General features: G+C 31.6%; 1 protein-coding gene across 1 annotated transcript in view; it reads left to right on the forward strand.

Annotated features, from left to right (window-relative positions):
- The window catches only part of LOC117170874 (metabotropic glutamate receptor 2-like), a 139,911-nt gene that overhangs the window by 3,556 nt on the left and 110,714 nt on the right, over nt 1–25,641 (forward strand). The gene's annotated exons all lie outside the window — the stretch shown is intronic.

Below are 25,641 nucleotides of genomic sequence, written 5' to 3' on the forward strand. Positions count from 1 at the left end.
TCATTGAATTCTACTATGCTTGATTTCAAATCAAAATTTTTTTTTATTCAAATAATGTCGATTATAATAATTTCCGTTGAGAATTTACCTATTTTTGTAGAAAATTCCGAAGGAAAATAAGAAAAATTTTGTCGAAAATTCCACTCTTTTGATTTTTTTTCTATTTGAAAATTTATCTTTTTCCGTAAAAAAAATTCTGCAGAGGGTTCATCTAATTTGTGGAAAATTCGTATTTTCTACTTGAAAATTTAACCATTCGGTTGAAAGCTAAACTTTTTTCTTCAAAAACGACTTGCTTGGTTGAAGATTCATAATTTGAGTGGAAAATTCATTTCATTGGTCAAAAAAATAGATTACTTTTTTCACATTCTTTTTTTTTTTTGAAGAAAGAAAATTCACTTATTTTGGTAGAAAATTCATCTATCAGGTTGAAAATCAATTTTTTTTGTTGGAGATTCGACATTCATATTGAAACTTTGTCTTTTTGGTTTAAAAATAGTAGAAAATTTAACTAATATTATGTTAAAAATTAACTTTTTTATTCAAAAGTGTTCTTTTCGGTTTGGAAATTAATTTCATTATTATTGTCTAATTGCCGAAATATATTGTGCATTTTTCACTTATTTTAACTAATGTCCTGTTTTTAATTAGGTTTTCATGTAATTTCATCTCAGTTGTTTTTATTTTTTAATTATTAAAATTAAGAAAGGCAAAACAATAACTTTGCTTGATACTAAAAAATTACTTCATCTAGTCACTTCAACTAATTACCTTTTTTCGTTAAGTAATTTACCTTTAACTAGTCACTTAAAAAAGTATTTTTTAAAGGAAAACTCCGATTCCTTACTTTCGTATGGTTGAAATCTTAGATTTCAATTCTCTTTTACTCTGTGTGATTTCGCATTCTAAGCTTTTTATACACTAAAAAAAGTTATCTCTTTTGGAATAAGCAAGAATAGCACCTGAAATTTTTGCCAGAAGACAAAGAAGTATTGCAAAATGGAAATTTGTTAAAATAAACATTTTTTCTGAGTAGAAAAATATAAACTGTTCTCAAAGAATAACCTTGAAGGGATAATAAATTTATTTTACCATTTGTAACCCCCCTCCGGAAACCCATTTATGAAACGAAAACATCAGTTTAGTCTACCTCGCAGAATTTAAATTGCGGAAAAAAAATTATTGCTTGTCTGAAAAAAGTCAGCATTATTCATAAAGGATATCTATCAAAAGAATTGCTGGAAGCTTCCTCTCAATGTCATTCTCTTCTACTTTTTAATTTCGCCCAGATTCAGAGAAACAAACGATTCAGTTTTCATATCGCAGGATAAATAAAAACATTTTGTTGGGTTAGAAAGCCTTCCAAGTCTTTTGTAGGAATTTCATTACTATTATGTAACTATGCGTATCCTAGAATTTTTAAATCCTTTTTTAAAAAATAAGGGTTTCACCAAAATTTCAACATTTTTGTCGCTTTTTCGCACTTCTCGACCAAATATATTTAAATTTCTAAAAATGGAAATGAAATTACAAAGCGAAAACTACATAAGGCTTCCGAAAACATAAAGAAAAGTATAAATCAATACATAAACAATTTTAAAAATAATACTAATACCATTTTTTTATCGTACCTGGGAATTTTTGAAAGTCAGAAAATATAAAGGAATGACAGGGAAAACTTAAAAAACATCAGGAAATTTTCAAAAACCTTAAATTAAAGCTAATTTGATTATTCTTTCGAAAACTCCACAATCTTGTTCAATAGTTATTCTTTTTTTATTGAAAATTTAACAGTTTCGTTCAAAATTATTCTTTTTTTATTCAGGATTCAACTATTAATTTTTTTGTGAAAAAATCATCATTTGTGGTTGACAGTTCAGCCACTTAGTTGAAAGTGAAACTGCTTTATTAGAAATGATTTTTTTTGTTCATAACTCATCATTTTTCGTAAAAATATTTAATGTTCAAAATTAGACTAATTTGATGAAAGGAATTTTTTGTCGAAAATCAATTTTTTGAGCTGAAAATATAACTAGTCCATGTTTGGTTGAGAACTTATCTTCTCTAGTTAAAAATTCAAGTATTTCGTATAAAAGTCCTGTGTTTTGTTATAAATTAAACTTTTTAATTGAAAATTCATTTTTTGTTAAATTTTTTTTCAATTTATGCATTTTGTTAAAGACTAATCCTTATTAGTAAAAAATTTATTTCTTTAGATGCAAAAAATTTTTTTTGTTCAAAATTAATTGTTAAATGAAAATCTATTTCGGGTGGAATTTGAACTATTTTATTTTAAATTCTTTTTGTGTTAGAAAATTAGTCTCATTAGTTGAAACTTTATCTATTTGGATAAAAACATAGCTGACAGATTTATAATTTAACTATTCGATGGAAAATCCGTATTTTTTCGTAGAAAATCAATCGTTTGGTTTACAAATTAAATTACTTGTTTAAAAACCCATTTTTGTGTTAAAAAGACATAATTTTAGTTAAAAATTCACTTTTTCGACTACAAATTAAACTATACCATTTTTCTGGAAACTGATCTTTTTTATATAAATTTATTCTTTTTGGTTTAAAATCCGTCTGTTCAGTTGAAAATTTCTTTTACTGAAAATTTAACTTCGTTTGAAATGTAATTATTTGGAAGAAAATTCGTTTTTTTTCTTTTTGAAAATTTTGTAATCTACTTGAAAATTAAACTTTTCTGTTTTTGATTGCAATTGATCTTTTTAAGTGAAAAATTAATATATTTGTTTAAAAATATGTCTTTTTTGGTAGAAAATTCCTCTTTTTGGTTGCCAAATCTAGTTAAGTATTCATTATTTTATTATAAAATTTTACTGAATTGTTGAAAATTTGCCTTTTCAGTTGAAAATTGATTTTATTAACTGAAAATATATCTATTCTATTTTCGCTTAAAAATGTATCTTTCTTACTTAAAAATTTATTTATTTGATTGGAAAATCGTCTTTCAATTGGGTCAAAAATCAATTATTTTGTTAGAGAATTAAAATCTTTGGTTAAAAGTATTTTTGCTTACTTCAACTGTTTTTTTTATTGAAAAAGAATATTTTTAGTGAAAATAAAAATTGATACGATTTACGCTTGAAACTCATTTAATGTGAGACCTTCCATAGCGCTCCCTTCTAAAGCTTTTCAGAGAATTGACGCCGCACCGCAGATAGGAGTAGAAGAAGCTGCGGGGTATTGCGATGGTTACACAGTCGTGAAAAATGAAAGCGTTTTGAGCCGAAGCGGAAGTCTACGAGATTATTTCCCCACCACTGCCAGCCCCAAAATTCTGTGCAATAGAACGGTTTCATTGCATTTGGATGAAGATGCATCTGAGCAATTTGAAACATGAACGGGACCTGAAGTAACTAACTTTTAACCGAGAAAGTGACTTAAAATTAGAAGAATACAAAAGAATAGGATGAAATTTATCATAATTCTAGGTGAATTCTAATAAATTCTGGATAAATTCATAAGAATAAAAACGATTCAAGTTAAATTCAAAAGAATTCAAATTAATCAGAGAAATTCACTAAATCAAGAGTAAAAATAAATCAAGCCGAATTCGAAGAATTTGAAAGAATTCCGAAGAATTCTAAAGAATACAGAATGAGGTAATAAGAACTCATGGTAAATTCAAAATTAATTCAATTGAAGTGAGAAAATTAAAATTTTCGCATTGATTTCAGTAAAATTGAAGTGAATTCAATTCAATTCAATGGAGTTAAAGAGAATTTGATAAAATGCATACGAATTTAAAATAATAAAAATAATTCAAGTGAATGCACAAAAATCTTTAAAATCCAAAGTGAATTTAATAAAATTGAATTTCAAAAACAGGTCCATTGAATTCGGTGCATTTCAAGAATGTAACGAACTCATCAGGGTTCGCGCGCTCAGCGCACAGCCAGTTAAGGCGTAACGCGTTCAGTGATGCCTACCTAGATCCCCCTGGGACCAACCGCGAAAAAGCGCATTCGATTTCCCACCACTGGTGCTACCCCCACTCTGACGAGGGGTATAAAACGAGCCTACGCATTGTAGAGAAGCAGAAAAGACGATTGCATTGAATTCATCGGTCGATTGATTGATCGATTGAGTTTTATGTAATAGACCGGCGACAGGCGCATGACCTCTGTAGAGAATTCGTTTCAATCATGAGATTTCTGATGAGAATAGGATTTGATAGATCGAATTTATACTCTGTGACTTCAATGTCACAGAGCTCAAACCTAGCTTCCTGCCCAGCAGGAAGAAGTAGAGGAACCAAAGTGACGTTAACCATGATGGATACGGAAGACAACTCTTCCATCGTCACCCCTAAAAGTAAAAAGCGAAAGCTTGCCAAATCGTTCGATAACGCATCGGACAGCGCAAGCCGTGGCCGATCCTCGGCCACCTCAATCAGAGGAAGTAGTAGGACATCGCGAACGTCTATTGTGAGTAGGGATCTGCCAAACTCAAATGCAGTCCTTGATAATAAAAATCTTAATCCGAACAAGGCTATAGGGCCGGAAAAAATACCCTTAATTAATTTTATTGTCGACGAGGGTAACCACCCCTATACAGTTGTGCATAAACTGTTAAAAGATTTCACCAAGTCTAAGCCGATAATTTACAATCTCGGGTCAGACATCTATTCTATCCGAGTTTCATATCTCGAAGAATATAGAAAAACCATGTCCAACCTAAAGCTGCAAGACTTTCAGTATCGCGTTCCCGGAAGACTCAGTTCCCTCCGAACTAAAAGAAGAAGGGTTCACAATCACGTCGGTTGCTCGAATGAGGAGCCGGCAAACTAAAAAATCCTTACCAATTCTTCTGGTAACGTTGCCGAATACCCCTTAAGGAAAAAAGCTTTATCAATCTGAAGTCTATTGCTTTTATAAAAATAAAGGTCGAGCCCTATGTAAAACCTAAGGAAACCTCCCAGTGCTTTAAGTGCTAAATGTTCCTCTATGTCTCTGACGTGTGTTACGCCACTCCACGCTGTGTGAATTGCGGTGGCGCGCATCAGAGTTCTACATGCAAAAAGAATCATGAATCACCGGCTACTTGCGCGAGCTGTGCAGAAGACCACCCCGCTAATCACAGAGGTCGTCCTGCCTTTAAAACAGCTTCCAGGAAACCCACACATAATAAAGCAAAAAATAATAATACGTGTAAGAAACGGTACCTAATAAACCATCTGCTCAGACCACTGAAAAGGATAATTATATACTTGAATACACCCCACAAGTCACTGCCCAGCCACAGAAAAAATTAAAACTTTACAGCGCTGCCGTCGCATCTACTTCAGAAGAGCATGCGATCAAACCACAAACTGTGCAACCATCTAAAACAACGGGAATTACTAGCACTCGCGCTGAATCACCTATTGCCAAGAAAATTCCAAGCCAACAAAATAAAATTGCTCCAACTATTGTCCCCGTTAAAAATACTCCCTCTTAAAATATCAAAGTAAATCTTGTAAATCTACTTAAAAGACCTATAACCTTAACCTTCGATATTACGGAAGGAAAAATTAACATTACCGAAGCTATAAATTCAACCGCAGACCTTATAAATAATATACTATCAATTGCTATCGAAAATGGCCACCTTCAATAATAACAATCTAAAAATTATTTTTTGGATTGGTCAAGGTATTCTTAAAAAAAGACATGAATTAGCCACATACCTCTACAAAAATAACATTACCATTTGCTTGCTCAAGAAAATATTGATCACCATGAACTAATCATTCCTTAACTTAAAGCCATCAAAGCTACTGCCATAGAAATAGAAATTAACGGAAATCCAAATGCTATAGTCTCACTCTATCAAACTCCTTCCCCCGAATTTCTAAAAAATGACTGCAGAAAAATATCTAAACTTGCACCCTCGGTAATTGCTGCAGGTGACCTTAATGCTAAACACTTAGTCTGAAATAGCAGAACAACTAACAAAATCAGTAAACAATTATTTGAATTTATAAATCATACAAATCTCTTAATTTCAGCATCAGACTCGCATACTTTTTTCCCTCACCACGCCAAACATAAATGTGACCTTATTGACTTTGCAACTTCGAAAAATAACTTTTACAATTACGACATTCTCACTATTGCTGAGCTTGAATCCGACCATCGTCCAGTCCTTCTAAGCCTTTTCACTAATTGCGAAAGAGCCCATGTTGCGCCTCGCTATAATTTTTCAAAAGCAATTTGCAAACATTCAACATGAGCCTATAAACAAATCTTAGCCTTAAACCTCCAATGACAAATACTTCGCACATTGACGACGCCATAAACAATCTCATCGCTAGCATAAAAACTGCCATTCACAGTTCAGGTCCTCCAACTACCATTAACAAATACGATCCACCTCTCAGTCCTGAGATTGAAGACCTTATCTACATTCGCAATAAACTCTATCCTACATACCAAAAAACTTAAATCGGTATCCTTAAGAGCATTATCAAACACATTCGGAAAACTGTAGCAATTCTGGTCCTGATTCAATTACAAACTTACCGAAGCCATTAGCTTAAATTTCAATCAAAGAAAACACACTGGAGCTGTTTTCCTCGATGTAGGAAAAGCTTTTGATAGTGTCTGGCATGTGGGACTGCTCAGAAAACTAATAAATCACAATTTTCCAAGAGGACTCATCCTCTTTACAAACTCTTATCTTTCTAACAGAAAATTCTGAGTTAATATTAGCCAGACACTTTCAAAAGAGAAACCCATTCGAGCGGGTTTGCCCCAAGGCAGCATCTTAGGTCCGGTATTCTAAATTATCTACGTGAACGATATCCCTGAGATCCCGGAAGTTACAATTGGATTATAAGCAGACGACCCCGTTCTATACACTTCCTCTTGGTCAGTTTCGAAAATCTTAAAATTACTTAACAAAGCTCTTGAAATCAGTACGGCATTGGCTAAGCTTTGGAGAATAAAAATTAATGTAGCAAAGTCAGAATCAATTCTTTTCTCAGTCAGAAAGCCTGTCAAAATAGATCTACCAAAAATGTTTAAAAAACGAATAAAATGGGAAAATTCCGTGAAATACCTAGGGGGTAAACTCCATAAACATTTTAATTGGAAGCAGCATATACATGAAACTAAAGAAAGCTCTCGGGGTTATTTCGCGTTAGCCCTATTATTAATAAACACTTGAGTCTTAAACCTGAATATAGAATCCTAGTTTACAAAATGTTTATCCAACTAATCACAACCTGCGCCTGTACAATTTGGGGTGGTGCGTCAAAAAGTAACATCAATCACATCCAGATTATACCAAACACATTCCTCAGACGCATCATCACAGAGAATTTCAATTACCTTATATACGCCACTAAATTCTATGAATCAGCATCACTATCACCTTACGAACATATCTCCTTTTTCGGCAAATATGATTTTGATCCGCTTCGCAAGCACGCGATGCCAAAAACTTCCTCATGAAATGAGTCTAAAAACGAATTTCATTTTTCGGCCCCTCTACCTCTTCTCACTCTTCTTCTTTACTTTTCTCTCATAAAATAAATTATCAGATTTTGTGTTTTTTTTCCCGATTGTGGGTATTTCTCCACATATAAAAACGTAACTCTTAATTCAAGTCATGCCAAATTTCTGTCAGATTGTTTAATAATGCCCAAACGGGTAATGCACAACAACTTCTTCCAGTCCGATCATTCTTCGGCGCGCGACTGACGCGGCTTTGCCGCGCCAGCCGCCCATTCCCGTGCATTGGATCTCACGAGAGGGGGCGATGGTTGGGGCCCCCTCATCCCCACCCCTTTTTTTCTGTTTGTTAGAGAAGCAGAATCCGTTCAGTCTTCAGCTGGGCAATATCTCTATAATATTGTTCTATACATACGGCCTCCAAAGCGTAAACAATTTTTCGGTCGTTGCACGACTCTCCGAGTTTATCATTGGCTTTAAATAGTCTACAAACATTACTTGTGTCTCATATTGCCTTTCAGGTTTTTTTTCTCGTACCTCTGTGGAAAATAGTAAATAGCCCGAATCTTACTTGATTTTGATTTTTAATTGAGCGCGTCGCAGGCATACGCCAGGCCGTCAGAAGCGAAGGAGATTTTTTCTAAAGCATTGCTGATTTTAGCAATATTGTTATCTTAGTTCATTATTCAGTCCAAGGTATGTACAAGGAGTTGTATCTAATTATAGTTATAAAAATGTACTATAGCTACTATATTTAATCTGTGTAGTATTTATGAACCTATCACCATACTGCAATGTCTTTGGTTAGAAGACCCCCGCAATCAAGACGGGCGGCTTTATGTTTAGAGCCTGAAGGTATAGTTCAAAGGCTTTCCGAGCATTCTCACAGGTATACACCAAGGTGGCGAAGGGTAATTTGAGATACACCCCAAGATGCGACTCCCGGGATTTATAAAAGGCGGGCACAAGGTGTGGAAAGATCTGATTTTTGTTATAAGGAAATTCCAAAGTATTCAAACATTTTCAGAAATAGGTATGTTCCTGCAAATTATGTGTTTTAATTTATTGAAAGAAAATTAACTAAAGTGACCTTTTATTTTAAAAATAACTGAAGAGTGATGTAAAAAAAATTATTTAAAGTGACGCTGGCAAACCTGCTTATAGAAAATTCGAGTCATATTCGAATATAAAATTTAATTCTGCCTTGATGAATAGTTCATCCGCAAATACGTTGAAAATGGACTTTATATGTTTTATAAACATTAAAAAATATTTAAATGAAGGTTTCAGATTATTGAAATAAATAAAAAAGCTGCTGATTTTTTAGAATTGTATTTAAATTAAAATAAATTTACGTCATTTAAATTAAATCCATTAGACTTTTCTTTCTATTATTATAAGGACTTCTTTAAATCATATACAATATTCTCTCATTATATAAGATTTTTAATCAAATCTATAAAAAATGTATCCTGGCACTTACCTGAAAAATTGAACTTTTTTCAATTAAAAGATCATTAGTGCGCGCACCATATTATGATTTTTACAAAAAGAGGAGAAATATAGGTTTATTATCAAATAGAAAGTCGCCATTTTCTGTAAAAATGGATAATACAATAAATTTGTAATAAGTCAAGGGAAGTTTCTCTTTGATCCTTTACTCATATCCCAACTATTTTTCCTCGACATTAAACGAAGCTTTCAAAAAAAAAATGAGAGTAGCAGCATAATTTATTTCTTTTGGAAGAAGCTTTTCCAAACGAAATAGAGATTATGAAAGGCCAGATTATCAGGTAGGATATTCATTAAGGGCAAACTTTAGTTCTTGTTTTTAATATTCGTAAGCTTTTAATTAAATTTCGAGCAGTTTCATCTAATTTTTAAAATCAAAAACTTTTAGAGCTGAATTTTAGCTTAATTTACGAGCGAATGAAAAAATGTAATATTAATACACTCTTGTCTCTCTGAAAATTTACTTTTAATTTAACTTAATTTAAAAGTCTCCCTATGGCATGGAAGATTAAATATTTTTAATGACTTAGATTCTAGTTTCTAATTTAAGAATGCTTCCATTTTCAGTCATAGATAGCAATAGTTTCATTCGTTTTAAAAATTTCTGGTAGGAGGGCATATTATTTCCAAAATGTTTACAGAAATTAAAATTTAATGATTTATAATATTAAAAAATCTTAAATTTTGGACGGTAAAGATGACAGTGATATTTTTTCACGTAAAGTATATATTTTTAGTGAAAAATCTATCCAATCACTTTTAACGTCATTTGATACTGCGTGATGTGCTTGAATTTAAACATATTTCGCTTAAAATTTTCTTGTTCTCGGAGCCTGGTAATTACAAATTTAAGAATTTTATTATTTTTAATTTTTAAAGTAATAGTGCCAATATATTTTTACTATTAAATTTTGAAAACCCTGATATTCAATTCTCAATTCAAGAATTGTAGATTAAAATTGTTTTAATTTTTGTTTTGAATGTAATAATTATAGATTTCAAAATTCTAATTTTTTATTACAAACTGAACCGTATACAATTGTCTAGTTTATTTTTAATGTTATTGATTAAAAATTTTCTTTTTATAGTGGTGAAAATGACAATGAATTAATTTTTGGTCTAAAAAAACTTGTTATATTCATTTTAATGTTCAATTATAATTTTTTTAATGAATTAGCTATTTAAAATAATGTACTTTCAGAAAAATAGACTTTGATACATCCAATTTAATTTTTAATTCTAAATTTTCAAATTTGAATATCTTCCAATTGAAAATTATTGATATTTTAAAGTTCAAAATTTTTTATATTTCAGCATGGAATGCTTTTAATTAGAAATTATGCAATTTCAATTCCTCTCAGTTTTGAGGGATCCTATTTTTAATATGGTAATATGAAAATATTTCATCTTCAATATAAAATCGTTCAATTTTGAAAGTTAGGTATTAGAAATTATTATATAATTCAACTCCTTTATGAGAAAATTGTCCAATTTTAAACTTTTAGCCTGAATGTTGTTTATTTTGGGAGCAATTAAATTATTTTCAAACGAATTATTTTCAATTAAAAATTCGAATAAAATATTTTATTTATTATCTCCTGTTTTTAGAATAATATTAATATTAATAATATGATTAATTATACCTTATCATCATTTATATTATTTAAATTTGTTATTATTATGTTTTTTAAGATTTGTCGCAATTTTTCAATAATGAATTATATAATGATATAATATAATACTATAATAATATAATGCTTATTATTCTGCAAAATATTGCTTAAAATTAACATTTATCTGTTTTATAAATAATTAAGCTTTACAAATAGAAAATTTTTAGGTGGTAATTTAAACTGATTACAAATATTCTCATGGCAGAAAGCTGAAAGAAATTTTTTTGACAAAATTGATTTTTTTTAAATCTAAATAAGTTCATAGGATCCTTAAGAATATTTTCAGTTCTAAAAGTGGAAAATTTCAATACCGTAAAATCTACATTTATTTACATTTGTTTTCATGGACATTTAGATTTTTTATGTTTCAAATATCAGAAAATAGAAATCCGGGTTATAGTTCGATGATAAAATTGCTATAAACTAAAGTTTGAAAATGAAAAATAAATTTATTTATTTTCTAGGTACTGAATTTCGTTAATCAGTTCCCAGGTTACCCGGTTTAGCCCATTTAAAGGCAATATTATCAGCTTGAGGAAAATACATTCACCCACTATCATAAAATTTATGGGATGTCTTTGCTTTATTATGGTGAAAGTTTACTACCTAATTTCAATTTTGTTACCCTGTTTTCGCCCTAGATGCATCTGACTTAAATAACCTGGTTCGCACTTTCGAATCAGAGACGAATTCTCTTTCCAGGATGTCACATCTTAAAATTTTATGTTTTAGTTTACGACTGCCAGCATATCATGCTTCTAGCACAACGTGTTTATTTAACCTCAACCCTAGAACATCTGTTAGAAACTTCATATCCTTTTTTTAAATGTCTACTCAGAATTTTCAAGATTTCTGAAGAGATACTGTCCACTTTCATTAAATTAAAAATTAAATATTTTATTTTGCATAGTTGTATAGCTATATGTTTTTTCAGCCATTATTGAGAGAAATGTCTCTTATAAAACCTATGTATGTTACATGCTCTGAGTTGTAAGTGGAAAATGCGGGCTTAGTTCCTGCTGCCAGCATTTCTCGCCAATTTTTTAATGTGTTCTTCATATTTATAATATTCATATTCTAAAATTAGTGTGATATTTTTTATCAAAAAGTTGCGCAAAGCATCTGAATTTTCCGAGGATATGACATCATCAAACTACCCTTGAAACGGGACCCGTTCATTTTTCGGAACGGATAAAATTTAAGAAAGGTAAAATTTCAGAATGGGTTATAATACATAATGATAAAACTTAGGAATACTAAAAATTCGGAAAAAGGAATAAATCAGAAATCCAAAACTCTGAATAGTATTTATTCGGAAACCAAAGAAGCGGAATGGGTAAAAATTCGGAAACGTTAAAATTAGGAGGGTGAACAATTAGTTATAAGTAAAAATACGGAGAGGAAAATTTCGAAAAGTAGAAAAATTCGGAAAGTAGAAAAATTCGGAATAGTAAATAAATGTTGCTATTAGCAGGTCTATAGTTTTTTTATTTATGGTAGCATACAAATATTTATCACAATAAATTTAAATAGCATATCATAATAAATTTATGATATCCGTCATTTTAAATTTTTCACGAAAAAATAATTATTTTCTATCATTATATAATTTAAAAACAATTTGCAACGTACAACATAAATTTATTATGATATGATATTTAAATTCACTGCGATAAACATTTGTTTGCTACCATAAATAAGCAATTATACACCTGCTAATAGGTATATTTATTAACAATTCCGAATTTTCCTACTTTCCGAATTTTCCCTCACCGTATATGTACATATTCCTAATTTTTCACCCTCCTAATTTTAACGCTTCTGAATTTTCACCCATTCCGCTTCTTTGGTTTCCGAAGAAATACCTTTCAGAGTTTTGGATTTCCGACTTATTGCTCTTTCCTACTTTTTGCTATTCCTAAGTTTTACCATTATGTATTATAACCCATTCTGAAATTTTACCTTTCTTAATTTTTACCATTCCGAAAAATGAACGGCCCCCCTTGAAACATTGCTTTTGGAAGTAGTATAGGTTAAACAAACCATTTTGGATAAACTTCCGAAAAGGGTCTATGCCCTATTTCCTTCAAACTGCGTATACCTATGTATTTTGATGCGCTGATTACGAATATGATAATAAAAATTGGCGAAAATTTGATTTTCATGGTGAAATCATCAAAAAAACAATAAAAATTATGGTTTTTTGAGTTTATCTCAGCTAATATACAAAATCGTAAAAAATATTTTAAATAAAAGTTATAGATCTCATCGAAATACACATTTTTTACTGCAAGCATTTTTTTATAGGAATGATTGTTTTCGAGAAACTCGACAAAATGAAAGTGACAGACGTCTAAAACCCCATGAGGCGTTGGAAAAGAGGTAGGGGTGTGATCTAACATTATTTCTGTAACCAGTCACAGGGGTGCCTTCCCACCCCCCACGAGGTGTTGGAAAAGGGGCAGGGGGGTGATCTCACATTATTTCTATAACCAGCCATAGGGTGCCTTCCTGCTCCCCACGACGCTTTGGAAAAGGGACAGGGGTGTGATCTTATATTATTTCTATAACCAGCCACAGGGGTGCATTCCCGCCCCCACGGGGCGTTGGAAAAGGGGCAGAGGTGTGATCTTACACTATTTCTATGATCAGTCACAGGGGTACCCAACACGGGGTGTTGGAAAAGGAGCAGGGGTGTGATCTTACATTATTTCTATTACCAGCAACAGGGGTGCCTCCCATGGGGTTTTGGAAAAGTGGCAGGGAAGTGATCTTACATTATTTTTATGACCATTCACAGAGGGGCACCCCCACGGGGTGTTGGAAAAGGGGCAGGGTTGTGATCTTACATTATTTCTATGACTATTCACAGAGGTGCAATAAGTTGAAACTAATGGATTTACCACTAATTTTCTGGCAAAATCAAATTTGCGCCAATTTTCACTATCATAATAGTAATCAGCGCGTCAAAATACATAATTATACAAAGTCCTAAGAGAATCGGCGAAACACATTTTTAAACAACAATCATTAGATTTTGAAAGTTCCTAATTTTTTTACAAAGGTTTTGTTTACAATCGGTTATTTTAACCAAAAATCAGTTTATTCGAGAAATTAAATGTATCGACTTGAAATCTAATTTTGATTGATTCATTATTATGTTTTATTATTGGTCAGAGAAAGACAGAGTTTTCAAAAAAATCTTCTTAGAGTCAGGCAATTTCTATAAGAATTTCTTTAACCTCTAGAGGACCGGAAAACCGATATACCAGCTTTGCAGGAAAATCAGTATTTTTCTATTATAAACAAGAGCCGGGGTTTTTTTGGGATCTCTGATCACGAATCTGGGATCACATTTGATAAATTCATGCACCCTAGTCCCTGCTACCCCCTCCCTACTCTCCAAATGCCTCATTTTGGGAGTACCAAAAAATGAAGCCTTTAGTGAAAAGGGGTGGAGTAAGGGGTGGGGGGATGTGAATTTATCAAATTTAACCCCTGATTCGTGATCAGGGATCTCGAGAACCACTTAGGCTCACGTTTTCACCGAATTTTAGCAAAATCATAAAGTTTTATGCTAGAAAGGTTTGTCTATACCATACCAGACCGGAAACCAGAAACTCGCCCTGTGAAATGAACTTTGTATATAGTTGATACAAGATACCACACAATAATTTTGGCAATTTTCAAGGGTGATTTCAACTCTCAAGTCCCGGCCGTCTAAACGTTAATAATAAATCGGCTTGTTTTAATTGAAGCCTATAGCGTTACAATAAAAAAAATTCCCGAAAATGTTGGTGCCCAAAATTTTATATCCAATATTTTATTAATAACAAATATGGTTGTTTTCATTAAAGCCTAAAGCATTGCAATGTAAAAAATGATTTGAAAGTTGTTTCGTCAAATATTTTCTATCGAAATTTTGTTAATAACAATTCTGGTTCTTTTTTGGAAGCCTATGGCTTTGCAATGAGGAAAAAATTTTCTTGAAAGTTTTGATTGAAAAAATTTTGATAATAAAAAATCTGGTCGTTTTTATTGAAGCCTAGAGCGTTGCAATCATCAAAAATTTTCTCGGAAATTTCGGTGTTAAAGATTTTCTATTGAAATTTTGAAAAATAACAATTTCATTTGTTTCTATTGAAGCCAATAGCGTTACAATGAAAAAAAAAACATTTTCTCGAATATTTTGGCGTCAAGAATATTCTAAGGAAATTTTCTTAAATAACTATTAAGAATAATAAATTTAAAATGTTTAAATTTCAATTAAAAATTCTTTTATTCCGTTAATAAAAGTTTCCACACGAAAAATGTCAGCGGCCTCCTCATTTTTCTTTCAGGAATTTTAAACATTAACTTGATTATTGGACGTTTAATAGTATTTTAAATATGATTTTAATCTAATTTAAATTTCCGAAATTTTAACTTAAAAAAATAGATCAATGTTTAGCCAAAGAGATGAATTCTCAACTAAAGTAATATATTTTTTTTTAAGTCAAAATTTCAACAAATAAAGATTCTTGAGTCAAGAAATAAAATCAATTCATTTAAATTATACTAATCATTCTCATTTTATATAAAAAAGCAGTTCGATTCACCACACAAAAAAGGCGAATTTGCTGTAAAACAGTGGAATCCCTTAAAAAACAACATTAATTTTCAATCAAAAGTTGTATTTAAAAAAAGTTGAATTTTCAACAAGAAGATCATTTGCTTCAAAAATAGTGAAATTTTCATCCTAAAAAGACGAATTTTCAGAAAAAAGTTGAATTTTCAACCAAAAAGGAGAAATTTTTTTTTAAATTGTTGAAGTCCTAACCAAATAATAAAATATAATCGTTAGTAGAAAGAAAGTGCAAAAAAAGAAAGAAATAGAAATACAAAAAAGATCAATTACTAACATTAGCTTGTTGAAAATTGTTGTTGTTTTTAAAATAATTAATTTACTGGAAGTTTAACTTTTCCTTTTTTTGTGAAAAATCGAACTTTTTTAGTTGGAAAGTCAACTATTGTTTAAAAAATCAGGTGTTTTCATGAAAATTGAAATATTTTGTTGCGAATTCCTTTTTTTATATTGAAATATGAAATACAGTCAAACTCGGACATAAAGCCGCCGGATATATCTCTTCCGAGAATTGTAAACGCGCCGCAAGTACTAGTAAAAGGAGCTACAGGGGGTGTGCGGTGTTAGTTAACACCAGAAGGGTTCCGATGTCTACTGAAGCTAATGGGAGGCATCAGATTATTTCGTGCCATGATGAAATGAACTTGTCATTGACAACAGCGCAATCTGAGTATTAAATATACAGGGTGTCATAAAAGCAGCGGAACAGGCCTGTGTCTTCTTAATTGAGCTATTTTTCAGAATGGTCAAGGTCATTTCCGCTGTAACTTTTAACAAGGAACCTGAATGTGACCTTAGTTGAAGATGACCTTCATGGTTGTTTCAAGGTGACCTTTCAAAAAATAGAAACGCTCCTGTTTGACACCGACAATCGAAAGGACGAAAAATTTTACATTCAAAGATGCACTTAGATCATATGTTTCGGATGAAGTGATAGTTCACCCTAAGGTCATTTAAAAAAAATGTTTTGATGGCTATAAGAATAGAATTACTGCAAAATATTCCATAGCGAACAAACTTATTTAAGTATAACGCGTTGATGAGAGTTTAAACTTTGACCATGACCTGCCATAGCGGTTGTTTGAAGGTTACGACTGATCAGGCAGGTAAGTGAGGTTAAATTTGTAACGTTAAAAAAAATATTACCTAAGGAGTTTTTGAGGTCGTTACGAAAAAATTTTAAAAGCGTCACTTAGCGACCTAAGTGACCTTCATCGTTCAATTTAACTTATAACCTAAATACATATTTTATTATTCGATTTCCCTTTATTTCGATTGCCGGTGATAAAATGAAGCTTTTGATTATAAAAAAGATGACCTTCAAATTACAATGAAGGTCATTAAGGTTATCCCCAAGGTCAAAACAAAAATTTAAACTCTAATCAACGCGTGATAATTACATAAGTTTATCTGCAAACAAATATTTTCCAATAATGCTGTTCTTATAGCCATTAAAACATTGTTTGAGTTAAAATGACCTTAGGGTGACCTTTCAGGTAATGTGGAACATATGATCTAAGTACATATTTGAATGTACAATTTTCTGTTTTTGCGATTACGGTGTCGAAAAAGGACGTTTTCATTTTTAAAAAAAGTTAACCTTGAAACAACCATTAAGGTCATCTGCAATTTCAAAACTAAGGACACCATCAGGTTTATTCCCTGTATATCGCGAAGTAATATCGTGAAGTTATTGGAGCAATGTTAATACTCGTATTAAAAGAGCAATGAATATAATTTCATTTTAATGAAAAATGTTATGCATAGAAATTAATTATTTACTATGAGATTTATTGTTCATATTTTATAGAAATTAAAAGATTTCTTGTTAATAGTTCGAAATAGGAAAAACTCTTGCTTTCCTACTTCAAGCGTTGACGTGCAGCGTTTTGGTGAATATATTTATGTGTTTTTGGATACAACTGTCTCCAAATAGTCTATTCAAGTGAGCAACCGAGTATCCGGACCGATTATTCAAGACAAGATTGTCCTTTTAAGGTAGTTCATGCGCGCGAAAGTCGTCCAAAAGTTTAAACTTAGGCCGTTTTACAAGGCCATTGCGTTTCTCCCAACCTTTCTTCAAAAACTTTGATTGGGTTTGTACACTCTCGTTCTAGATACATACAATCCTATTATATACATATACACCGCTTACTACTTAAGCGATAAGCGTGGTAACACCACACTCAGTTTAATGGCTATTGCTATCTTCTCAAGCACGCTTGTGTGGAAAAATGTTCTGGCGCTGTCCTAAACCAGACCAGACCGCCAGGTTTCCAGCCCTGGTGCTGATCAGATGGCCTGGCCAAAAGTGTAACGTTTTTTCTGGCTATCCCCAGGCCAGACCATCTGGTCAGCCGCTAGTCTGGAGCTGGTCAGCTCCTAGACATGGGCTAATCAGCCGCTAGCTGTGGTCTGGTCAGCCGCTAGTTATGAGCTGGTCAGCCGCTAGTTATAAACTGGTCAGCCACGAGTTATTGACTCGTCAGCCACTAGTTGATAGCTGATCGATTAATGTTTGATCGTTAATGATCAATTTGTCCATGTTTAGAGGATACGCTTTGTGGATACGCTCAAAAAGCAAAACATGATTTTCTAGAAAAATATGTAATTTACATGTTTAATATAATCACTAAAAATTCAAAATTAGCGTCAAAAATATACTGTCATCAATAAAATCAATAAATATAATTATCGATCCTTATACTTATTCTTTTATAACATATAAAAAGCAGGTTTGTAGTTACCAAACAATTAATAACCTAATAAATATTTGGTACATTTTAAGCCTCCGCTTTTACAGATAACTTTTGGCTGGATTAATATATTATTAGGAAAATAATAAGAAACTTTTGACTGTTTATGACACTGGATCGACAAAAATTAGCACTGTTTCCGAGAGTTCGGAGCCAAGCACTGTCAGAATACTTCAAGTTGTGACGTTAACTCGCAAGTTGTCTGCACGCCGAGGGTCGAGCAATGAATTACAATTGCTTGGGAAAACTTGATTGTTTAAATGACTTGGATACAAAAATTTCAGTACAAACTGTTTTAGTTAAAAAAATTTCATTCAAGTCACTGTACATCTAAGTCACTGTATCGAACTTAGATTTTTTTCTTGGCTCGCTGATCAGCTTCAGGCCTGGACCAGACCAGACTCTCAAGATGATAAGAAAGAAAGTCGTGTTTTCATAGTTTGAATTTCTTATTTTCCATCGGTTTAGACACCCTGTAACGTTTTCAAAGTACTTCAAGAAAAAAAATTTGCTGGTAGACTTACGATTTTTTTCGTTTTTGGCTAGCTGACCAGTGCCAAACCTAGGCCAAAAGAGACCATCCAGACTACACGGTCTAGATAAAGTCAAACCTGAGCTAGATCAGTTCTTCTAGCCTTCATCATCAAGGCAGATAGTGTTGCCCAATCGCCGTTAGTTCCTTCGCCATATATCTCGCGTGAAAAAAAATATATTATTTTTCAAACAATTATATCTTTTACACTAAACTGAATAAAAAAATTACAATTTTGGTAAAATTGTTGTTTTGTCTTCTCTTATGCATCTCTAGTTTCCAATCTAAATCGCAAGAACTCTTTATATGCTATAATTATAAGTGTAAAAATTTAACTCGTTTTTATATGGGACCCATGTAACCGGTACTGTTTTCACTATATAATATCTAACTTCACATACTCTAAATTGAGTTAAAAACTGCATGGACGTTGCATACTAATCTCCAGTATGTATTTTGAAAATTTAAGAAAATTCCTAAGGAAGTGAAATCTCGCGTGAACTACCTTAAGCCTGGTCTACAATCGCCGCAAATAGCTTGTTTTTTTTGCAGCAGCCAATCAGAGCTTACTATCAAATGAACTGTTTTCTCATCGTGCTCTGACATTCAAATATTTTTCGCCTCTATAATGGATCCCTCTGAGCCGCAATTTACCCTTTTTCAGTTTTTTCTTTAATTTTAAATGCTTTTAAATGCTTCTCACATAATACACCAAACCAACAAACAAATTCAGACAAATGCAAAACAAAATTACTCGAACTCAGTTTCGACGATGCCACAAACGTGTGGTTGTACGAGGTTATGTGATGAAACGCTCAGATTGGTCCTCTGACATTCGACGCGAGATCACGCGAGACGGTTGCGGCGCGAAAAGTTGAATTGAACCAACTTTTCGCTCTCGTTTACTTGCGGCGCGGCGCTCGCTTGCGGTGCCGCAAGGTGCTGTTTGCGACGACCTAGTCTGCGTATTCGAAAAAAAATTTTCAACATTTTTTTAACCAAGCAATAAAATAAACCGGAAACGGTTCATACGCCCAGAACTGATTACGTTCGGAGTGGAGATATATTTGGTTCGGTTGGGTTAGGTCAGGTCCGACGTTAGCCTCAAACCCGGCGTCATGTCCAAGTTTGACTGCATTACATTTTTTTTAACTTATTACATATTTTGCCAATGTTTTTAATAAATAATCTATTAATTAATTTTTTTAAATAATAATAAATTAAAACTATTAAAACCATGAACAATTTTTCAGTCGAAGATTCAACTATTTTGTTGAACAATTGTCCATTGGAACAGAAAATTCGTCATTTTGGACTGAAAATTCAACAATCTACTAAAAAACTCTATTATTAAGTTAAAAATTTCACGGTTTTGTTTAAGGTTTAATATTTTTTTTTAAATGCGACCATTAATTTACTTGTAAATCGGTGTAATCCTACCTGTAATCCAAAGTTATCTACTTGTAATCCGGAGTTATCAATTTGTTATTCGAATGCGGTGTAATCCACTCGCAGTTCGAAACAATGAGATTGTAAGTCTACTTTTATTCTATAGTAATCCCATTCTAATCCACTGCAATCAGCTTGTAATCTAATTAATTTTAAATAATTCAGGTAATGATCCAAGTAATTAACTTGCAATCTAGAGTAATCCAAATAATTTTGAGTAATTTGTGTAGGTATTCCAAACAATTTTTTAATATTTTATTGAATATTTTCAAAAAATTAATTTTCTTAACTGAAAATTTACCTTTTCTTTTTTCCATTCTTGGTTCAAAATTCATGTCTCGTTAAAAATTTAAATTTTTTTAAAAAGAATAATTAACTTTTCGGCAAATTTAATTGTATCGTTAAAAATTCGTTATCTTTTTTTTTGCTTGGCAATTAATTTGTTTGCAAAATAAAAATTTTACTATTTAATTTCTAGTAGATAATTGATCTTTTTTAGTAGACAATTCATCTCTTGGTTTAACATTAAACTATTTTGTTGAAAACTGTTTTTTTGTTAAAAATAATATGTTAGTTGAAAATTAAACTATGTATTTGTTTCAAAATTTATCTCTTGGTTAAACATTAAACTGTTTTTTTAAGTTTTTTTGTGGTTAAATATAATTCATTAACTCAAAATTTAACCTATTTATATTAATAGAAAGCTGATCTTTTCTAGTTGGAAATGGAACTATTTGTTTCGAAGTTTATGTATTTTGTTGAAAATCTAATTATTTTGTTGACAATTCAGTTCTTTGTTTGAAAATTTAACAATTTTGTTCAAAATTCGTTTTTCTCTTTCTGGTTGAAATAACAACTACTACATTTTTTTGAAGTTTATGTGGTTTTTAAACAGATTTTTAGTAAACAAACTATAATGTTTTTGTTAGTTTAAAATTCATCTTTTGTTAAAAATTCAAATATTTTATTTGAATGATATATTTTGTTTCTAAAAAATTGCATTACTTTGTTAAAAAATCGTCCATTCAAACAGAAAATTCGTCCGTGTGGACTGAAATTCTATCCTTTATTTGAAAATGCAACAATCTTTTAAAAAGCACAATTATTTGGTTAAAAATTTAATTGTTTTTGTTTGATGTTTAATCCGTTGAGTGTAGGGATTTTTTTGCACCACTTAAGTGTAGCGGGGGTCGATTCAACCTCAGCTTTAAAAAAACGAAAACGTGTTGTTAAAAATCTGAAAAAATGCATGGTTCATACTTAATCCTCCTACTTTACGATACAATTTCTCAATCTATGTTTTTCAAAATTATTAATTATATAATTAACAATAAACATATAGACTCGTTCAAAAAAAATATTTTTCTTCAAAAATTCTTCATTCAGAGATAAATGAATTATGTAGAACGGGCCAAAAAGAAAATTAAAGGGGAAAAGTGTGCCTTTTAATGAAAAAATGTTGCGAAAAAATGTTTACAGAATTAAAAACCTTATGTTTCTAACAAACACTCAAGCTTTTTTATTGAAGTAGTAAAAAGTGAAATTGTACTCTCACTAGTACAAAAAAAAGTGTAGGCGGAGGTCGAATCGACCCAAACTGAAATTTTTCTACTCGCTATGGCTGACTGCAGAAGACTGGTGACTCGAAACTATGCGTGAGGGTACAATTTTTAGTTCTGGGTAAGCACCGGTCCTCTTGCTTTGTCCAATTTTATTCTTAAAAATTAATCTTTTTATTAGAAAATTAAATTCTGTTGTTGATAAATCATCTTTTATGTTATTCCGTTTATAAAATATTTTACTTCAAAAATGTTACAAGAATAAAATTCTGCTCTTTAAATATCATGAAAAATGAATAATTAGTCAGAAAAAATCGGGTAAAAATCAGGGAATTTTGAAGAAAAAAAAAGTTTCTCGGCCACCCTGTTCCCTTATTTACCCTACACATTTTTGCTCTTTCAAGACTTGTCAAACTCTTTTTCGCTCTAATACTTAGATATCGCTTTTCTTTTCCACTTGAACCCTCCCGACAACGCTCTGTCTACCCTTATCTTTTTCCTCTTTATAAAGGTTGAGTTCTCCAATGATCATTACTCCCTCATTGTCAGAGTTTTCGTAGTGTCACAAAATTCAGTATTTCTCTAAACTATCTTGATAGCTTTACGTCTCTTTTTATCAACGTATACCCTGCGTTTTCAAATCCTCTTCGTGTTTTATCTTTCCGGTTCCTTCCGGCTCGAGATTCCTTCAGCTTCTTTCTCTACCAATTATCCTTCAAACTTTCTTTCGCCTCAGCCCTTGTCAAAGCTGCCTTTATGACTTTGCCATTGATAAATCGACTTCCATTATAATTGGTGCCAGAAGAGCGAAAAATTCTTTTTAATTAATGATTAGTTTCAGAACTAACTTGGTTAATAGAGGAGAATCTGTGGGGGAAAGAACTCTGATAATCCGATGGACAGCTCAGTTATTAAAACTGTTAATCCACAGTAATCCGAAAAATCCCGTGTAATCTAAAGTAATCCACTTGTAATTGGTAGTAACTCAAATCATTTGTAGTAATCTCAGTATTTTGAAATTATTCACCTATAGTCCAAAGCCATCTACTTGTAATCCGCAGTAATCCACTTTAAATTCGAAGCAATACCATGTTTATTCACTTCTAATCAGGAATCACTCACTTTTAATCAGGAGTAATCAACTTTTAATGCAAAGGAATCCACTTTTAATCAAGTTCCAATCTGAATTAATCTAGTCTAATGAGGTTAGTCCACTTGAAATCCAGTGTCATTCAAATAATTTGCAGAAAGGCAGTTTTCCGTAGTAATCTACTGGTGAAATAAAAAAATATACGTATAATTCAAAGCAATTATCGTGTAATCCCGCCCGATTCACTTAAAATTTTAATTTATCTAGTTTAAGTGTGTTGTAATACACTTTTAATTCGAATGTAATCTACTTGTAGTTTATCTCTAATCTGGAACGGGCCAGGATAATCCCGAGTATTCCACTTGTAATCCGCTGTAATCAAAGTAATTTAGAGAAATCCCAGTATTTCGGAGCAATCCATTTCTAATTAAAAATAATCCACTTGAGATTCACTTCCATTTTGAAGTAATCTAGTTCTACTCCATAGTAATACCTTTAATCCAGAGTAATTCACATGTAATCCTGTGCAATTTAATTGCAATCCATTGCAATCTACTCGTAATCTGGTGTAATACACTTTGAATGCAATACAATCTACTTGTAATCGGTGGTATCAATTTCTAAGTTAGAGTAATCCAGTGAAATTTGGATCAATCTACTTGTAATCCAGCGTAATTGAAGTAATTAGGTGTATTGGCAATTTTCTGAAGTAATCTACTTGTAATTTAAAGTAAATCACTTGTAATTCACGCTTCTACATATCTACTTCGATGTAATCAACTTGTAATCTGGGATAATCAAATTATCATCCATTTACAATCTAGCGTAATCAAGATCTAATTCGAAGTAATTCACTTGTAAACTATAATCATTCACTTGTAATCCAAAGTAATCCATTTGTAATCAATATTTCATGTTCGTTAATCTTGTGCAATTCGGGGAATCCACTTGCCATTCGGTGTCATTCAAATAATTCCCATTACGCCCAGTATTCCGAAGTAATCCACTTTTAATATGAAATAATCTACTTATAATTCGAAGTAATCTACTTGTAACCCCGTGCAACCGACTTGATATATAAAATAATCATCTTGCAATCCACTTTAAATCTTAAGTATTCTACTTGTAATGTGCTATAATCCACTTGTAATTCAAAGTAATCCAATTTTCATCCAGAGTAATTTACTTGAAAATCAAAGTAATTAACTAGTAGCCTACTTCTGATCTGATGTAAGCTATTATCATCCAGAATATTCAACTTGTAATCCGATAAAATTAAAGAAATTTTGTAGTAATCTAGTTCTTATCCATGTTAATAAAATTGTGATTCTTTGTAATCAACATGTATTTCGAAGTAATCCACTTGCCATTAATTTCTAATCCGAAATAATTCCCGTTAAATGTAGAGTATCGGTGGAATCGACTTCGAAGTTGGATGAATCCAGTGTAATTTTGTGCAATCCACTTTTAATCAAGTGTAATTCATTTAATTAGGAGTAATACTAGTATTCCGAAGTAATCAACTTGAAACTTAAAGTAATTCACTTGTAATCCAAGGTTCTCCACACCTAATTCGGCATAATCCACTTGTAATGTGAAACAATCCACTTGTGATCCATTTACAATCTGGAGTGATTAAGATGTAATTTGAAATAATGCACTTGTAAACTACATTAAGTCACTTGTATTTTAATTTAATCTAATTCTAATTTATAATAATGCAGTTCTAATCGAAGGTAATCCATTTCTGCACTGCAATAATATATTTGCAATTCATAGCAATTTAGGCGATGATCCAAATAATTAACTTTTAATCTACTTGTAATCCGTTTCCAAGCTGAAATAATCCATCTGTGATCCGAATTAATCTACTTGTAATACGACTAAGTCCATTTGTAATTTAATGTGAGGCAATTATAATTCTATGTAATCCACTTCTAAGCTGCATTAATATAGTGCAATCCACTGTAATCCACCTATAATCTGCCATAATTAAAGTAATCCTAGTACATTGAAGTAATTCATGTGCAATGAAAATTAATAAACTTGTAATCAGAAGTCAACCAATTTTAATTCGTGGTAATCCACTTGTAATTTTGAGTAATTAATTTGTAATTCGAAGTAGGCGACTTCTAATTTCGAGTAATCCATTTTAAGCTGGATTAATACAACTCTAATCATCGGTAATCCACTTTTATTTCGCTTTAATCTACATCGTGTTTAGAACAATTCGTTTATACTCTACTTCTGATCTAAATTAATCCAGTCCTGAGCCGGAGTTATCCACTTGTAATCCAGTTAATTTTAAGTAATTTAGATAATGACCCAAGTAATTAACTTGTAATCAAGAGCAATCGAAATAATTCATAGTGATTGTAATAGGTAATCAAAATAGTTTTCAACCTTTTTGTTGAACATTTCCGTTTTTCTTTTTTTAATTGCTTGTTGAAAGATTCATAATTTCTGACCGTCCTGCAAGTGAAAGTCTGTTTCGCTTGATCGTCTAAAAGGATGAATTGTTGGACGTAATATTTTTACCACATAATCTAAAGGCAATCATACTGGTTTGGTCATAGAGCTTTTTCCGGAAAAAGTTCTCCAAATTTTTTTTTTGTAATTGAAAATGGACTGTTTTTGTGGCTTAAACCGGCAACATTCTGACTATTGTGTACATTGCGCAGCCGATGTTGCCGATTTCAGGCGCAGAAACAAACTCCATTTTCAATTACAAAAAAAAAAGAATATTTTTCGGAAAAAGCTTTCTGTCTAAACCGGTATCATTGCCTTTAGATTCTGTGGTAAAAATGTTACGTTCAAATATTCAATCTTTTAGACGTATAGTGGATCAAGCGAAACCTAGCCTCATTTGAAGCGCCTTAGGGCCTCCAGAAATATACAAAAATTTATATACAAGAAAATTACAAGAATAAGAATATTTTCAAGCAACTATTTTGAATTTTATTTATATTTATATTTATATTTA

The sequence above is a fragment of the Belonocnema kinseyi genome, chromosome 4, assembly GCF_010883055.1.
Source record: "Belonocnema kinseyi isolate 2016_QV_RU_SX_M_011 chromosome 4, B_treatae_v1, whole genome shotgun sequence".
In the NCBI taxonomy this organism is placed as follows: Eukaryota; Metazoa; Arthropoda; class Insecta; order Hymenoptera; family Cynipidae; genus Belonocnema; species Belonocnema kinseyi.